Source organism: Suncus etruscus, chromosome 19, assembly GCF_024139225.1.
Source record: "Suncus etruscus isolate mSunEtr1 chromosome 19, mSunEtr1.pri.cur, whole genome shotgun sequence".
Lineage (NCBI taxonomy): Eukaryota > Metazoa > Chordata > Mammalia > Eulipotyphla > Soricidae > Suncus > Suncus etruscus.
The window spans coordinates 32,629,277-32,643,692 of NC_064866.1; the positions used below are offsets into that span (position 1 = coordinate 32,629,277).

General features: G+C 40.8%; 1 protein-coding gene, 1 non-coding gene and 1 pseudogene across 2 annotated transcripts in view; 2 read left to right on the forward strand and 1 right to left on the reverse strand.

The window, feature by feature from the left end:
* SQLE (squalene epoxidase) overlaps window positions 1-14,416 on the forward strand; it is a 767,303-nt gene that overhangs the window by 571,914 nt on the left and 180,973 nt on the right. The window lies entirely within an intron of this gene.
* Window positions 11,289-11,399, reverse strand: LOC125997855 (uncharacterized; annotated as a pseudogene).
* On the forward strand, window positions 12,308-12,414 carry LOC125997699 (U6 spliceosomal RNA). Its single transcript, XR_007491735.1, has one exon. It is a non-coding gene; the product is annotated as a U6 spliceosomal RNA (small nuclear RNA).

A 14,416-nucleotide genomic window follows, 5' to 3' on the forward strand; every position in this document is an offset into this window, starting at 1 on the left:
TGTGTGATCCTTGGTCCCAGTCATGGTGCTAAGACATAAATCCAGCACTTTGGATGTGGGGGGGTGGGGTGAGACTGTGGAGAGATATAAAGAGCTTCTAGAATGGCGGGTGTTGAAAAAAAGCCTTGTTTTTCAATGGCTGGGAGTTCACTCGGGGCTATTTATATATAATTGGCTGTCAGACATTTCTGCAGCTGGTCTGGGGAGATAGTCAGTTTTCTTCTCCAGCCCAGCCTGCAAAACCCCACTCTCTGGTAGCCCAACCCCAAGGCCTGGCCCCAGTCGGCCCACCCCACCCCAAGACTGGCTCCAGTTTCCAAGAAGCAATAGGTGACTTTTAACACAGAAAGGCCGAAATACCACAGTTTGGAGATGAAGGTAAGGGTTGTGACCTGCTGGCAGATGGATTTGCCTAGAATGGGCCTATGGCCTGCCATGAAAGTTGTCACAAAGGACCTCTCAGAGGCCTGGGGAAGGGGCATATGCCACAGACTCTATTTCCCTCTCCCAGAAGTTGCTTTAGATAGAAAAACAGAGACCCAGGGAGGGCAAATTCCAAAACACTCCCATTGTATATGTTGGCAGGAGAGTGAGAAAAGGAGGCCAGATTTCTGGGGCAAAATGACCTGACTCCCTGTCTTGCCTGGAGAACTGGGCTACACCCTTCTGTGTCCTGGGACCCTGGATTTTTCATTTATAAAATAGTGTTTCTCACACCTTTAGAACACACTAAAGCTCATTTATAAAACAACCTTCCATGAAACAGTTTATAAAACAGAGACAAACAGGGTAAGAACTGGTTGAGGTGAAGTGGGGAAGGGGCTTGAGGCTGTCAGCCCATTCATTTGGTCTCTCTTATAGCCTGACATAATGCATCACAGCCATGAGAGAGTTCTGTCATTGCTGGTTAGATGTTCTATGATGTCTCTATTTGTTTTTGTTTTGGAGCCACACCTGGAGGTGCTCTGGACTTAGTCCTGATCCGCACTCATGGATCACTCCTGGCTCTCATATGGGCGACTATATGCATGCTAAGGACCAAACCTGCATAAACTACATGCAAAACAAGTATCCTCCTTCTCATTCTATTATCTCTCCTGCCCCCGATGGCCTAAGTTTTGAATTCACCCATTCATTAATTCTCTACAGATTTTTCCTGATCTTCCATCACACATGAAGCTGAACTGGGTGTGGGTGATGAAAAAATGAGAATGAAAACCACTGTCCTGGCTTAAGTGAATTCGTAATTTACTTGGCAAAATAGACTGTTGTAATAAATATTTGAGTTAATATATTTATTAAACATACATTTAAATTATATGGTAATAGTATATTTCTATATGATCTATAAAATATGTTTAATATGCCTAGTAAACCTATTTATAAAGTGAGTACATCCCGAAGTAGTTGGGCCTTGAATCCAATATGGCTTTTGACCGTCTAAGAAGTGAAAAAAAAAAAGACAAGAAGGAGATTCACAAGACAAGGTTCCATGACAACTGAGGTCAACGTAGCAGCAGGCCCAGGAGCACCAAGGATGGTCAGGAAACATCAGCAATTGGAGAGAAGCAAAAAAAAAAAAAAAAAAAAAAGAGCCTTTGGGGTCCAGAGACAACTTGACTTAACCCTTTTAGCCTATGATGGAAGCAAAATCTATTAGTATTTGGACTCATCTAATTTGTGATATTTCTTTCTTTTTTTTTGATATAATTTTTATTTTGACCAAAGTGGCTTATGTGATATTTCTTTTTTTTTTTCTTTTTTTATTTAAACACCTTGATTACATACATGATTGTGTTTGGGTTTCAGTCATGTAAAGAACACCACCCATCACCAGTGCAACATTCCCATCACCAATGTCCCAAGTCTCCCTCCTGATATTTCTTATGGCGACCCTAAGAATCATAAAAAAGATATAAAATTCTGTTATGTTTGTTTATTTGTTTGGTGTTTTCAATGTCCCCAGACTTCATCTGTGCTTTTCATGTATTCAACCATTGTGCCTCAATGCTGACCCCTATAGCATGGATTCTTTTTTTTATTTTTTATTTTTGAAATAAACATTTTATAGCAACTGAAACATATAGTTGGAAAACATTTCAACTTTAAAATAGTGTTTAGGGACATCAGATGACATGTCTGTATTATACTCTGGTAAAACTTTTTTTAATATTTTTTTATTTAAGTAACATGATCATAGTTGAGTTACAGTCATAAACAGAACACCCCCTTCACCAGTGTAACATTACTCCTCCCCCCTTTCCATCCCCTACCTGTATTGGAGACAGGCATTCTACTACAGTTATTTATTTATTTATTTATTTATTTATTTATTTATTTATTTATTTATTTTTGTGCTCAGGGCAGTGCTCAGGGATTATTCCTGGCTCCAGGCTAGGAAATTGCTCTTGGCAGGCACGGGGACCATATGGGATGCCAGGATTTGAATTGATGACCTCCAGCATGAAAGGCAAATGCCTTACCTCCATGCTATCTCTCCGGCCCCAGTTATTTGTTTTTAAGTTCAGTGAATTGTATTTTTTTTCCTTAAAGGATAAGAGTAAAAAAATATAGTAAAGGTGTGATAGTGGCAATCGCCGTTGTTTGCATAGGTCCAGAAAAATGGGGGAAAATGGAAAAAAATCCTTGACCTGATTACAAAAAGGCCTCACCCCAGAAGTTTATTGGCATAAGACCGACTCTGGGTTCCAGGCATACTAGTCTGTCCAACCCGAGTCATTCTCCATGGTCCCGGTGAAACTTTTTCACACTTTAGCTATTGTTGGTATCAGATTCTTATATTTAAAGACTCTGGATTCTGTGCATTTCTTTCATCGATGTCAGGCTGATGTGGAGCATCCTCTAGTTTCAGTATACCATTCAATGCGGAGTGATCTGTCCTGCATGCAGACTGCTGCTGAGTCATCTGGGTGTTGGGAGCACTCTTTGGAGTAAGTCAATGCCAAAGCAGTGGTAGGTCTTCCCTGGTAGAGGCTTGGATCCTGGAAATGTTATAGACAATTGTGGTTGTTTCCATAGATGATATCCATTGTTCAGGTGTGTGTGGGCGATGCCCATTCTTCTGAGGCCTAAGCCAAATCATTATGCCAATGTTCAGGATAAAAGGCCTAATTACATTACCAAATTTGTGTTCCCATCTCTATTAGATAAGAACTTGTTTGCATATGTATTATTTTCCCATTTTAATGTGCTTATATAGCATAGATTCTTATTCTTTGCAGTGGTCATGTTTTATCAAATCACCACAAATGCTGATTAGTAAAAACCAAACTACAGTCCTCATGGGATCTTGGGATAGACAGCATGCCTCTGGCCACATCATTTTTATCAGCCAATCAATACGTAGACTCTTGTGTGCACTTCTGTTTAAAGTCATCTAATTGACTATAAATTAGCAAGTCATTAATGTTGACCTTGTAGCCCACAGCAAAATAGCTCATATATGTGAGTCTTCTCTAGCATACATCTATCTCCAGAAGGCACATCCCAACCCTCTTGAGTGCAGGAACAAACAGGACACTTGTTTAAAGCTTGAGATCTGAAAAATAAAATAGGCAGCTATGTCTTGTAGTTGGGAAGGTGTTGGGAAGGTGGCCTAATGGTTCCTCAGCTCTGCACTTCACCACATTTTCAAGAGGCCAGAGCATTGATTTTTGAGTTATTAGATTGTAGAGAGCAGGCAAATTATACCAATAATGAGATTTGACTGCACTTACTCTCCCATTCAAATGTTGAGAAAAGGGAAAAATTCAGTGTTGAAAAGACAAGAAAGAAGAAAAAGAAAAGATGAGAAAAGAATTCCCTTAGTCATTACTAAGGGGTGGCATTTCAGGCAAAACACTCAAGAAGGTCAGGGATGGAAGGGGCCTACCATCAGAAAGGGTAGATAGAGAAAAGTCTGGGGCCTGATGGAGTTAGGCATGTTTATGTGAGGTAGGAGTGCAATGAGCAAGATGCAAATACTAGCAGGTAAGTTCTATTTAACTTCAATAGGAACCTCTTTGAGCAAAACCATGACATGTCCAAGGTAAAATGATAGGTCTCTGTAGCTGCTCTAAAACTTTCTATAATAAGATCAATTCTCCCCACTGGTTCATCTGAACAATACATTTTTGTACTCTCACATACTTCTTTGGATTTGTCTTAGGGATACATTAAAATGCCAAGTAAGGTGCCATGTTGTGGTAATATTATGTTTGTTTTGCACAACATGGGATTTAATCTTTAAGTCAGATCTGCCAGAAATATGTCTCAAATCAAAGGTGTCAGATTTTTCAAGTCTCCACAGGAGGAAAGGGAAGGGAGTTATTTTTAGAGGGGAGGCATCTCCGTGCTCCTAAACTACATAGGAGGTGCTTCGCCACCAGCAGTTAGAGGGCTTAGCCTATCAGCTTTTGTCAAGAACAAAAATGGCACTCGAAGTTACCCAAAATGTCGAACAAAAATGGCTCTTGGGTGTAGTGGAGCTTCCTCCCCTTTATCAGACCCCAGATTGCTGGCTTTCTGGCCTTGTGAAATCTAAAAGCTCAAGGTGAAGCAGTTTGAATTAGATATCATAAATCTGCCTTTATGTGTTCTCAAACAAATCATCCAACTTCTTCATGCTTTTTCCTCAGCATGTACACCTAAAACCATTCTTTATCATCCCCCCCCCACTTTAATTATCCCAAACCTTATAGCATGAAGTCACAGAGACATTCAGGTTGGCAAATTATTTGCCATCATTATTGGAAAGCACATGAAGGTCATGTTCTATTTTTTTCCCCTGAGAGGAGAAAGTCCCAGGTGAATCTTTGAGACAGCCTGAGTAAACATTTGATGAGTAAGGAAACTCCTCAAACAACCTCATCATATTTTCTTTCTCTTCTCTGTGACTTTCCAACAGTCGCTTTTGTAGGACACTCAGGGGTTATTTGACTCAGAGAGTGAAAAAGGAAGAATGACAAAAAAAAAAAAAAAAAAAAAGTGATTTTTCTGGCCTGGCATTTAGAGAGCAAATTTGGTTAAGTGTTAGCAATTCCCACCCATGTGAAAGGCGGGGAGGCAGTTGGCATTCTAACAGAGAATTGCATTTTTCTCCCAAAGACACTGCTTTTGTGCCTCAAATTACCTCAACACTCTGCCTTTTAAGTCAGCACCCAGCTATTGGATCCATCTAGGTCAGAAAACTATTTCCTGGACCAGAGCAGTAATACAGAGGGTAGGGTGTTTGTTTGCTTAGCATGCAGTAGACCTGGGTTCAAACTGTCATCCCATATGATCACCCAGCACAGCCAGGAATGGCCTTTGAGCACAGAGCCAAGAGTAACTCAGTGAATACTGCTGGATGTGGCCCAAAAACCAAATCAAAACAAAACAAAATCCAAACTTTTGCTGTTACTCTGGTTCTGACACTGTCCTATAAGAGAGACCATGAGCCAGTCATGGACTGTCTTTGGGCCTCCCTGTTGGCAAAAGGGTTGTGTGCAGACTGCCAAGGCAATCTACTAAGCAGCTATCTCCACTTCTGTGAAGCAGGTATTTTATTGCATTTTTTTTATGTTTAAGGACTCTTGAATTAGATCCTCAAAATATGTCTGAAAAACATTCACTCCACAGGAGCTCAAACCAAGTAATGGAAACCTTGGAAAACAAGCCAGCAGCCTGTGTCCTGAAGTTACCTCTTCCTGGGAGGTCCAGGAAAAAGCCTTCCATTTACTTTGCCTGAATTCTACTTTCTTCCCCTCTCTGTAGGACAAGGCCCCCATCAACAAAGTTCATGTTTGCATTGAGGTGGAGCATGAAACTTAGCCAGGGAGCAGGGCAGTAGTGTGGGTGTAGACATTCCTGAACATGAAAGAAGCTGGAAAAGGACCCCAATTTTAGGGAAAGGCTGAACCTTTTACCTCTCATATCAGCAGATTCTTCTTCTACCTAAAAATTATTCGACTGCTTGTTTCAACTCAATTGAAATCAGAAAAAAAAAATTGAAGTTCCATCTGGGTTGTGCGTAGAACATGTAGTGATGGGGTGGGGGCAGAAGAAGAAGCCTGAAGAAGTCACCTCCATTTGGGGAAGGCAATAAAATTGCAGTGAGGGAAGACCCAATGATACCAGAAGACAAAATTTTAGCAAAAAGCCTCTTTAAGAAATGTACACGCGTGCCCGGAGAGATAGCACAGCGGCGTTTGCCTTGCAAGCAGCTGATCCAGGACCAAAGGTGGTTGGTTCGAATCCCGGTGTCCCATATGGTCCCCCGTGCCTGCCAGGAGCTATTTCTGAGCAGACAGCCAGGAGTAACCCCTGAGCAATGCCAGGTGTGGCCCAAAAACCAAAAAAGAAAGAAAGAAATGTTCACGTAATACATCAATCATTTCTCAATTTTGGGGGCCAAAGGCGATGGTTTCTGAAAGACTTTTACACACAACAGCTCATTTGCTCCTCTAAAGGAAAGCAGACAAAGCCAAGGTGATTTTCTTTCCTTGCTACCTACTGGAGCTGGAGTCATCAAGCATCCAGCCATCCCAGAGCTGACAGTCTCAGTGGTTTCTCATGTAAGAATAATCAACATGGTGTCTATGAGAAAGTATAACCTCACAGACTGTCTGTGCCAAGCTCTTAGAGATGTGTTTTTATTTTCAAAACCCATTGGAGCAGGAATTTCTACTTTTTCTGTTTTAAAAACTACAAGAAAATAATAGCATAAAATGAATCAGTTCCAAGTGTGCACGTATATTTACATATTATTTCAACATCATTACATCTTTCCACAGAACTTTTTATCTGGCGTAACTGAAATTCTACCTCTGTGAGACAACTCTCCATCTCATCTTCCTCTAGTCCTTAATCACTACCACCTTCCTCTCTTACTCTTTGTATTTAATTATTTTATAGACTTTTTATTCATGTTAATAGAAATTACAAATTTTACATTATAAAGTTTTAAAATGCCAATCATGATTTACATAGTTATGGATAGTTTCGTTTTAGATGTACAATGTTCCAGTACCAATCCACCACCAATGACAACTTCCTTCAACAAATAACTCCAGGGTCAACTGTATGAAATAAGATGGTATTTATCTTTCTATACTCATTTATACCACTCAGCTTACTCAAGGCTCATTCATGTTGTAGTGTGGATCAGAATTTCCTTCCTTTTATAAGCTGAATATCCTCTGTGCTGTAAATCGCTTTAACTTTGAATCATACTAATTATTCATTCATACACCCTTGGGCTGCTTCTGTCTTTTTTGTCATCAATTTTTGTATTTTTTGGCCACACCCAAATATACTAAGGACTCAACACTAATTGTGCTCAGAGGATGATATGGGATGCAATAAAGACACCCTACCCTCTACTGTCACTCCAGACCCTGGTTCCACCTTTGAACTATTGTAAATAATGTTGCCATGAATGTGTGTATAAATAACATTTTGAGAAAACAAATATCAGAATCCTCTTTTCACAAAGAGAGAAACTGAGGCTCTGACATAGTAAATAATCTTCTTTGGTTTTTATATAATGAACCAGTGCATGGGACTCAAGAGATTGAGTTCCTAACCATCAGAACATTCTAACTCTAAAAAAACATGCATTTGAGGAAATCCTTTTTAAGAGAATGGTGCTGAAAGCTAGGACAGAAGCTTCTGTCCCTCCCAAAGCTCAAATGAAAACCAAAATTTTGAAGGCCAAGGAAACTTATCCATGAAAAAAAATTACATAGCTTACTCACCTTTCCCATGCCCAAAACGTTGTGGTTGACAAAACAGATTGGAGAGCCTCAGAAGAGCAGCCCTAGGAGAAACCAGCTTGACTATCATGTTGTAAACATGTTCTCTATGACCACTGAGCCAGGCCTGAAGAAGTCAACAGAACACAGTCTATTGTGAAGCTAATGCCTAACACATCAGATGAAACAGGCTGGGAAAGAGCTCTATGACATTGATATGGCCCAGATTAATAGCATGATCAGACCCAGCAGAAAGAAAGAAGAAAGCACATGTTTGACAGATTCCTGACCTTGATATCTTGGATATTGTCATAAAATTGTGTCCAACGAATAGTCCAACTGGCTAGCTCTAAATATATTTTTCATCACATAAAAATACATATGGAATTTTATATAAAGATATCTGAGTTCTTGGGGCTGGAGAGATAGCACAGAGGTAGGGCATCTGCCTTGCATGCGTCCAACCTTGGACAAACTCCAGCTCCATTCCCAACATTCTATATGGTCCCCCAAGCCTGCCAGGAACAATTCCTGAGCTCAGATCCAGGAGTAACCCCTGAGTGCCGCTGGGTATGACTCAGAAAACAAAAACCAAAAAAGAAATCTGAGCTTTTGCCTTGCATGCAGCTGACCCCAGTTCAAATTCTTGGTACCCTAGAACCATCAGGAGTTTGCCCTGAGCATATCCAGGTTTGGCCCCAAAAATCTTAGTTGAAATCCCACAGCTGACACAGATTGTGGCTTTAATTGATCAATATAGCATGCATCTCATGGAGCTATAAACTTGCCAAAGGATGAAGTGAAGCAAAGAATGTGCCTAAGTACAGTGACAGGAACTTAGTAGGCAGGAATAAATACTACTTTCCTTGTCCTGATAGCAGTCTGTAGCAAGTATGTAGGAGTGCCTCCCTGAATACCTGCACTATCTGATTTCTGACTGGAACCTGCCAGGTAGACTGTGAACTCCTGGCTAATCAATAGTTCTTGCCAGCTAGGCTGTGTATGGTCCCTACGCCCTCTCTGTTACCTCACTGCCTATGATGTGCCAGGGCTACCACCCAGACTCGCTATACACTTTTCTGACAGCCTGTGGGTAAAAATAAAAAGAGAACACTGTCCAGAGAAGGGGAACTCGAATGAGTCTCTTCAGGAAACAAACATTTCCCTTCTCCTCTGGGCCCACATATTATCACCCGAGGATCAAGGATTTTACAGGTGCCATTTGCCAATAGTGAATAATTGGAAAAGTCAGAGTTGTGCATTCGGTGGAGCATTGTGAAAGGTTGAGGTGGCACAGCTGGATCATCTGGTTCAAACCCTAGATCCACTGTTTCCTCATCATGGAACCTTGAGTCAGGACCTTGCTACTCCTCAGCCTTTGGTTTTCTCATCACTGAAAATGGGGAATTAGAACAGACTTTGGGATGTGAGGTTCCTGAGTAAGTTAAGAGAGGTGAGCAGCCAGTATCTTTAAGAGTTCATAATGACAGCAAGACAACAGCTCTCTCCGGCTGAGGGTCATCGGAACAATTACTTGTTGATTTTGAGATGAGAAGCCAAAATGTCGTTGACCTGTTACTCTCTGGATTCCTTTTGACAGGAGCAAAACCATCTGCCCAAGATCACAGTCAGGATAAAGCAAAATAATAAATGTTATGTGCGCAGGGCTGTGACTGATCATAGGGATTAATAAATGGCCATTGTTGGGAGAATTTATCCCCCTTTAAATATTTTTTTTTTTTTTGGTTTTTGGGTCACACCCGGCAGTGCTCAGGGGTTATTTCTGGCTCCAGGCTCAGAAATTGCTCCTGGCAGGCACAGGGGACCATATGGGGTGCCGGGATTTGAACCGATGACCTTCTGCATGAAAGGCAAACGCCTTACCTCCATGCTATCTCTCCAGCCCCAACCCCTTTAAATATTTTAAATTCTCCTTCTCACACATTGTTGGAAACAGTGGATGGATGCATTATTATTTCCTTGGTGTGTCATTTGGCAATAGAAAGCCAAACCTCAAATCCCCTTGACCCAGCAAAGCCCTCTTTCAATTTCAGAGAACAATTGAGAAATTACACACACACACACACACACACACACACACACACACACACACACATTTATTTATATACTCAAAATTATCCACTGCAGCACTGGTTGCAAATGTCCACAAATTTAGGGCTGATTCAAGAACATGATTATGATTTGGAAAATTGTACAGCAACTGGGAAAAGCTGATCAAGGAAATTCTTCATGCCCTGATATGGGAAAGTTATACTGTTTTAAAAAAATTAAGGAGCAGAGCAATGTGTACCACCACACAAGGTTTAAAGAGATATGGGGCATGTGCCAATAATAATGTTGACATCTAAATGATTTTATTAAAGTAATCACTGGAGGGACGCAAGCCCTGAGTTCCTGACAGCTAGTCAAGGAAAGATGAATTTTCACTATTATCTCTTTTCTTTTCTCCAATGTTTATTGAAGCACATGATTTACGACACTGTTAATGATGTTTCAGCTTCCCTCCACCAATGATATCCCACGGATCTCTTTCACCCACTCTCTACCCCTCCTTTTGGTAAGCTTAGTTCTATAGACCAATTCTCAGGTTTAGCTGCATTTGGCCCTTACCAAGTTTCTCGATTCCCACTACTGAGAGAGAGCATTCTGTATCTATTCCTCTCTTTCTGACTGACTACTCTCTGTATAATGCTCTCTAGTTCACCATTATTTTTTATAATGTAAAAATCTGTTACCTATTCAGAAATCAAGCAGGTTAACATTTTATTTAAAAAACATGAAGGCTGGAATATAGGAAGGAAGGGAGGGAAGGCAGGAAGGAGAAGGAGGAGTCGGTGGAAGGGAGAAAGCCCTGTGAGAGTTATCAGGATCAGATAGAAACGGAGAACAGGCCTCTCCCAGCTGAGGGAGATGTGCTGAGCATAGTTCCATACAAGATCTGGCTGAGCTTGAGTGTCAACTCTGATAAGGAAGGGGAAACTGACTTACCAGATAGAACCTGGCACCAGACAGAAGCAGACCAGGAGTCTGGCAGCTCTATGGACAGGCTGCCTTTCAAAGGGGTGCGAGGGCAAAGGATCCTGCTGCTCTGTTTTATTCTCACAGCTGCTCCCACACTTGTGGTCCCCCTCCTGGTTTATCTGCTCACCCCCAGTAAGGAACACACAGGCTTAACCTATAGACACTCTCCCTTTCATGAGAAACGAGCACGAAAATAAAAGGAAGGGCCATAGCATTCCCCCCTCCCATTCATTGTCTGATTTCTAAAATCAATTTACATGGCAAATGTGAGAGGTCATGGTCCAGAGTCTTCTGGACCTATGTCTTAAATATCTGAAAGACAGACAGAAATGACATTCATTCCCAAGGATAAGTTATTTAGAGATTTGAGTGTTGTCTAAAGATTATAATTATTGCTTGTCATTAAAGGTATGAATTAGAGATGACTAGAAAGTTGTGAATATAGATATGTATTGATGATAATTTTCTTGACATTTGATCTTATACAAATCTTTCTGCAATATTTATGGCCTATGTGACTATTATAACATATTAATATGTTTATGTTATTCACACAAAACTCATAAGTATTTCTGATAAAAACAGATGCTACACTTGATCTTAGCCAAAAGGCTGAGAAGCGATAAAACACATAAATAGTTCTATGGAAAGTAACTAGTATCGTAGATACTAGCTTTGTTTTGTTTTGCATTAGGTTAGTTTTGTTTTCATATCTCTTATCTCATTTGTTTTTCAAACACTGTCGTATGTGGGATATTCATTTAACAGATGTTTACTGAATTCCCCTCCTGTTGCAAGATGCTGTCCTGGCATTTCAGAGATAAAAATAGTTCGACAGTAGCATGTCCAATGTCTGCTCTTGTCACAGAGATCAAGACACAAAATGATTTGCATATTATAAATACTTATAAGAATGTGTGAGAGCCCTAAGAAGGGAGTTCCTAACCTAATTGAATGGTGGGAGAAAGATCAGAAGACATTTCCAGAGAAGATGTAGCCAGAGGCAAGCCTTAAAATATAGAGTTAAATTGGGCAAAACTAGAGAGCAGTTGGATAGTTAAAAGGACTCTTCATCAACATGCCGAGAGCCTGTAGTTGGTCTTTTGACAGTGTACTTCATGGGCAGAGGCATCCTGTATCTCTTAGACCAAATGAATTTTATTTCTAACTTCCCCAATGTTTGATATGCCTATGCAAAAAAATTATTTGAGGGACAAAACAGCCTCATGAGCATTGAGTGGAAATAAAAAATAATCAGTCTTAAATATACAACTCAAATCGAATGATAATAGAATCAAGAGATCCAAACCACAACAAGTTATACACAAAAGGGACCTGTTACACTAGCAGTCCAGGGGGCTAAGGGGGGAGGTATAGGATGCATGTTGGAAACAGTGGCAGAAAGGGGTCATTACTGGTGATGGGAATTGCCCTAATTCAGTCTCATGATATACCTTAAATATAACTGTGAAAGACTTGTAGTTCACATTGGTCTCACTAACAATTAAAAAATTAAAAAATAAAGGACCCTTGTGCTCTCTTTGGCAGCACATATACTAAAATTGGAACAATACAAAGAAGATTAGTGTGCCCCCTGCACAGGGATGACATGCAAATTCGTGAAGCGCTCCATATTTTTTAAGCCTTTTCATAGTGAAAAAAATATATAAAGGACTCTTCATGTTTTGGGAGGTGTAGTAGGAGAGTAGTAGGGGGAAAGATGGGTGGAAACACGGACAAGATATTGAAGGGTAACTCTGAGATACCCCTTTTATAGAAGAGGAAATGGGGTTCACAATGATGAATTCTGATCACGTTTGATTTCATAATTCAGCTATTTGTTTCTATTATTCTCCTTGGAGTTGAAAGAAGATAGTTGAGAAGTCAATTGTGGTGGTTGCAAATTTAGTCATCGACTTTTGAACCCTGATTCTCCATGGGCCATTATAGTGAGAAACATAGAGTTGGCTGTCTAAAATGGAACACTGGGCTTCCTAGCATCATTTGCCTCTGAGCTGGAGCCAAATGAGGGAAAGACATTTGACTCAACACATCTGAGGTGACTCCTCATTCCGTGTCAGTCTAAGACCTGCTCTTTTGTGCTAAGGTTTTATTTATTGGGTTGGCTCTCATCCCTGAGGAGTGGTCTGTCTGGTTCTCTTACCGCAGACACATGAAGGCTGATACCTCACACATCTGGCTCAGCACAACTCACAAGTCTGAACAGGGCCCTGAAAACCACCTCTGACTTTGCAGCCTAGTATCCCACATCCTGGGAGGTGGGCCGTGTCTGAGCTTGCTCAAGTCTGGGAAACCACACACTCTAGTAGGAACTTACTCAGAGCAAATCCTGTGGAGAGGGGGCCCAGTCCTCAGAGATTGGGCTCTGACTAGGAGGTGACCCTAGAAATTGTTCTAGGGGGTTACAGGTACAGGCAGTGGGAGAAAAGGGAGAAGGAAAGTTTGTCTTTTTCTTTGAATGAGTGTAAGAAACTCCTAGGTCAGGGTGGTGAGCAAAAAGATAGAGCCCAAGATGGCAGTGACAAGGCCAAGTAAGGAGTACCTTAAGTTGGGGGTTGTCCTTGGAGCACACCCTGAAAAGAAGTTCAAATACAGGTTATACATGAAGGAAGCATTCCCAAGAGAAATTAAAAAGGGGATGTGAAAAATGATACAAGGAAAAAGAAAAGCTCAACAGAGGAGAGGGCCAAACTTGAACCGCATAAAAGACCTTCTTTGGAAAAATAGAGTGATTTCCTGAGAAATCCCTCAGACTTTGGACTTAGAACTTCAGGGGAATTCTAAGGCATAAGTGATGCCTTTGTCATACCAGGAGGAGCAGGACTCACATTCCCATACCCCTTACTTGGGCATTGACTTAAAATGGGCCTGGGACATAAACTCCCATACTCCTGGTTGTCTATAGGAACATCCAAGGACAAGCTTGAATGAGAGACTTTGCAGGCTATTAGCGGCAAAAAAGGATGGAAGCTGGGAATGGGTGGTATATAAGAGAAGAGGACCAAGGGTAACAGTAACAGGTAGTACCCCCCCCCCCCAGTTTCTACTTAGTGACCAAAATGACTACTTGACCTAGTGAACAGTTTTGAACCATTAAATCGTAGATATTCAGTTCTCCAGCAGAGAAATGTTATACAAGATAAATGAGAGAAAGTGAATAAAAATCCATCACAGGGCCCATAACTTAAGAATTATTGCAGGGATGAGGAAGTGACAGAGAGATAGCTTAGTGGTCAAGAGTGCATGCCTTGCTGACATAGGGACTTGAATTTGACCCCTGGCACCATATGTTCCTCCTCTTTCTGCCTGACTTCACTCCACATGATACCCTCTAGTCTTTTAAAAATCTTTGCAAATAGCACAATTTTATTGTTTCTTATAGCTGATCCCACTGTATATAGACTAGTCTCTTTACCCACTCATCTATTTGGGGGGTACTTGGATTGTTTTCCAAGTGTTGGCTATAATAAATAGTGCTGCAGTGTACTTACAGGCACAACATATCTTTTCAAAAATTGCTTTTGGCTCTTGGAGTATATTGCTGAGAAGTGGGATAGTTAAATTGCATGGAAGTTTAATGCTTAGTTTTTCGAAAAGTGTCTATTGTTTTCCAAATAGAT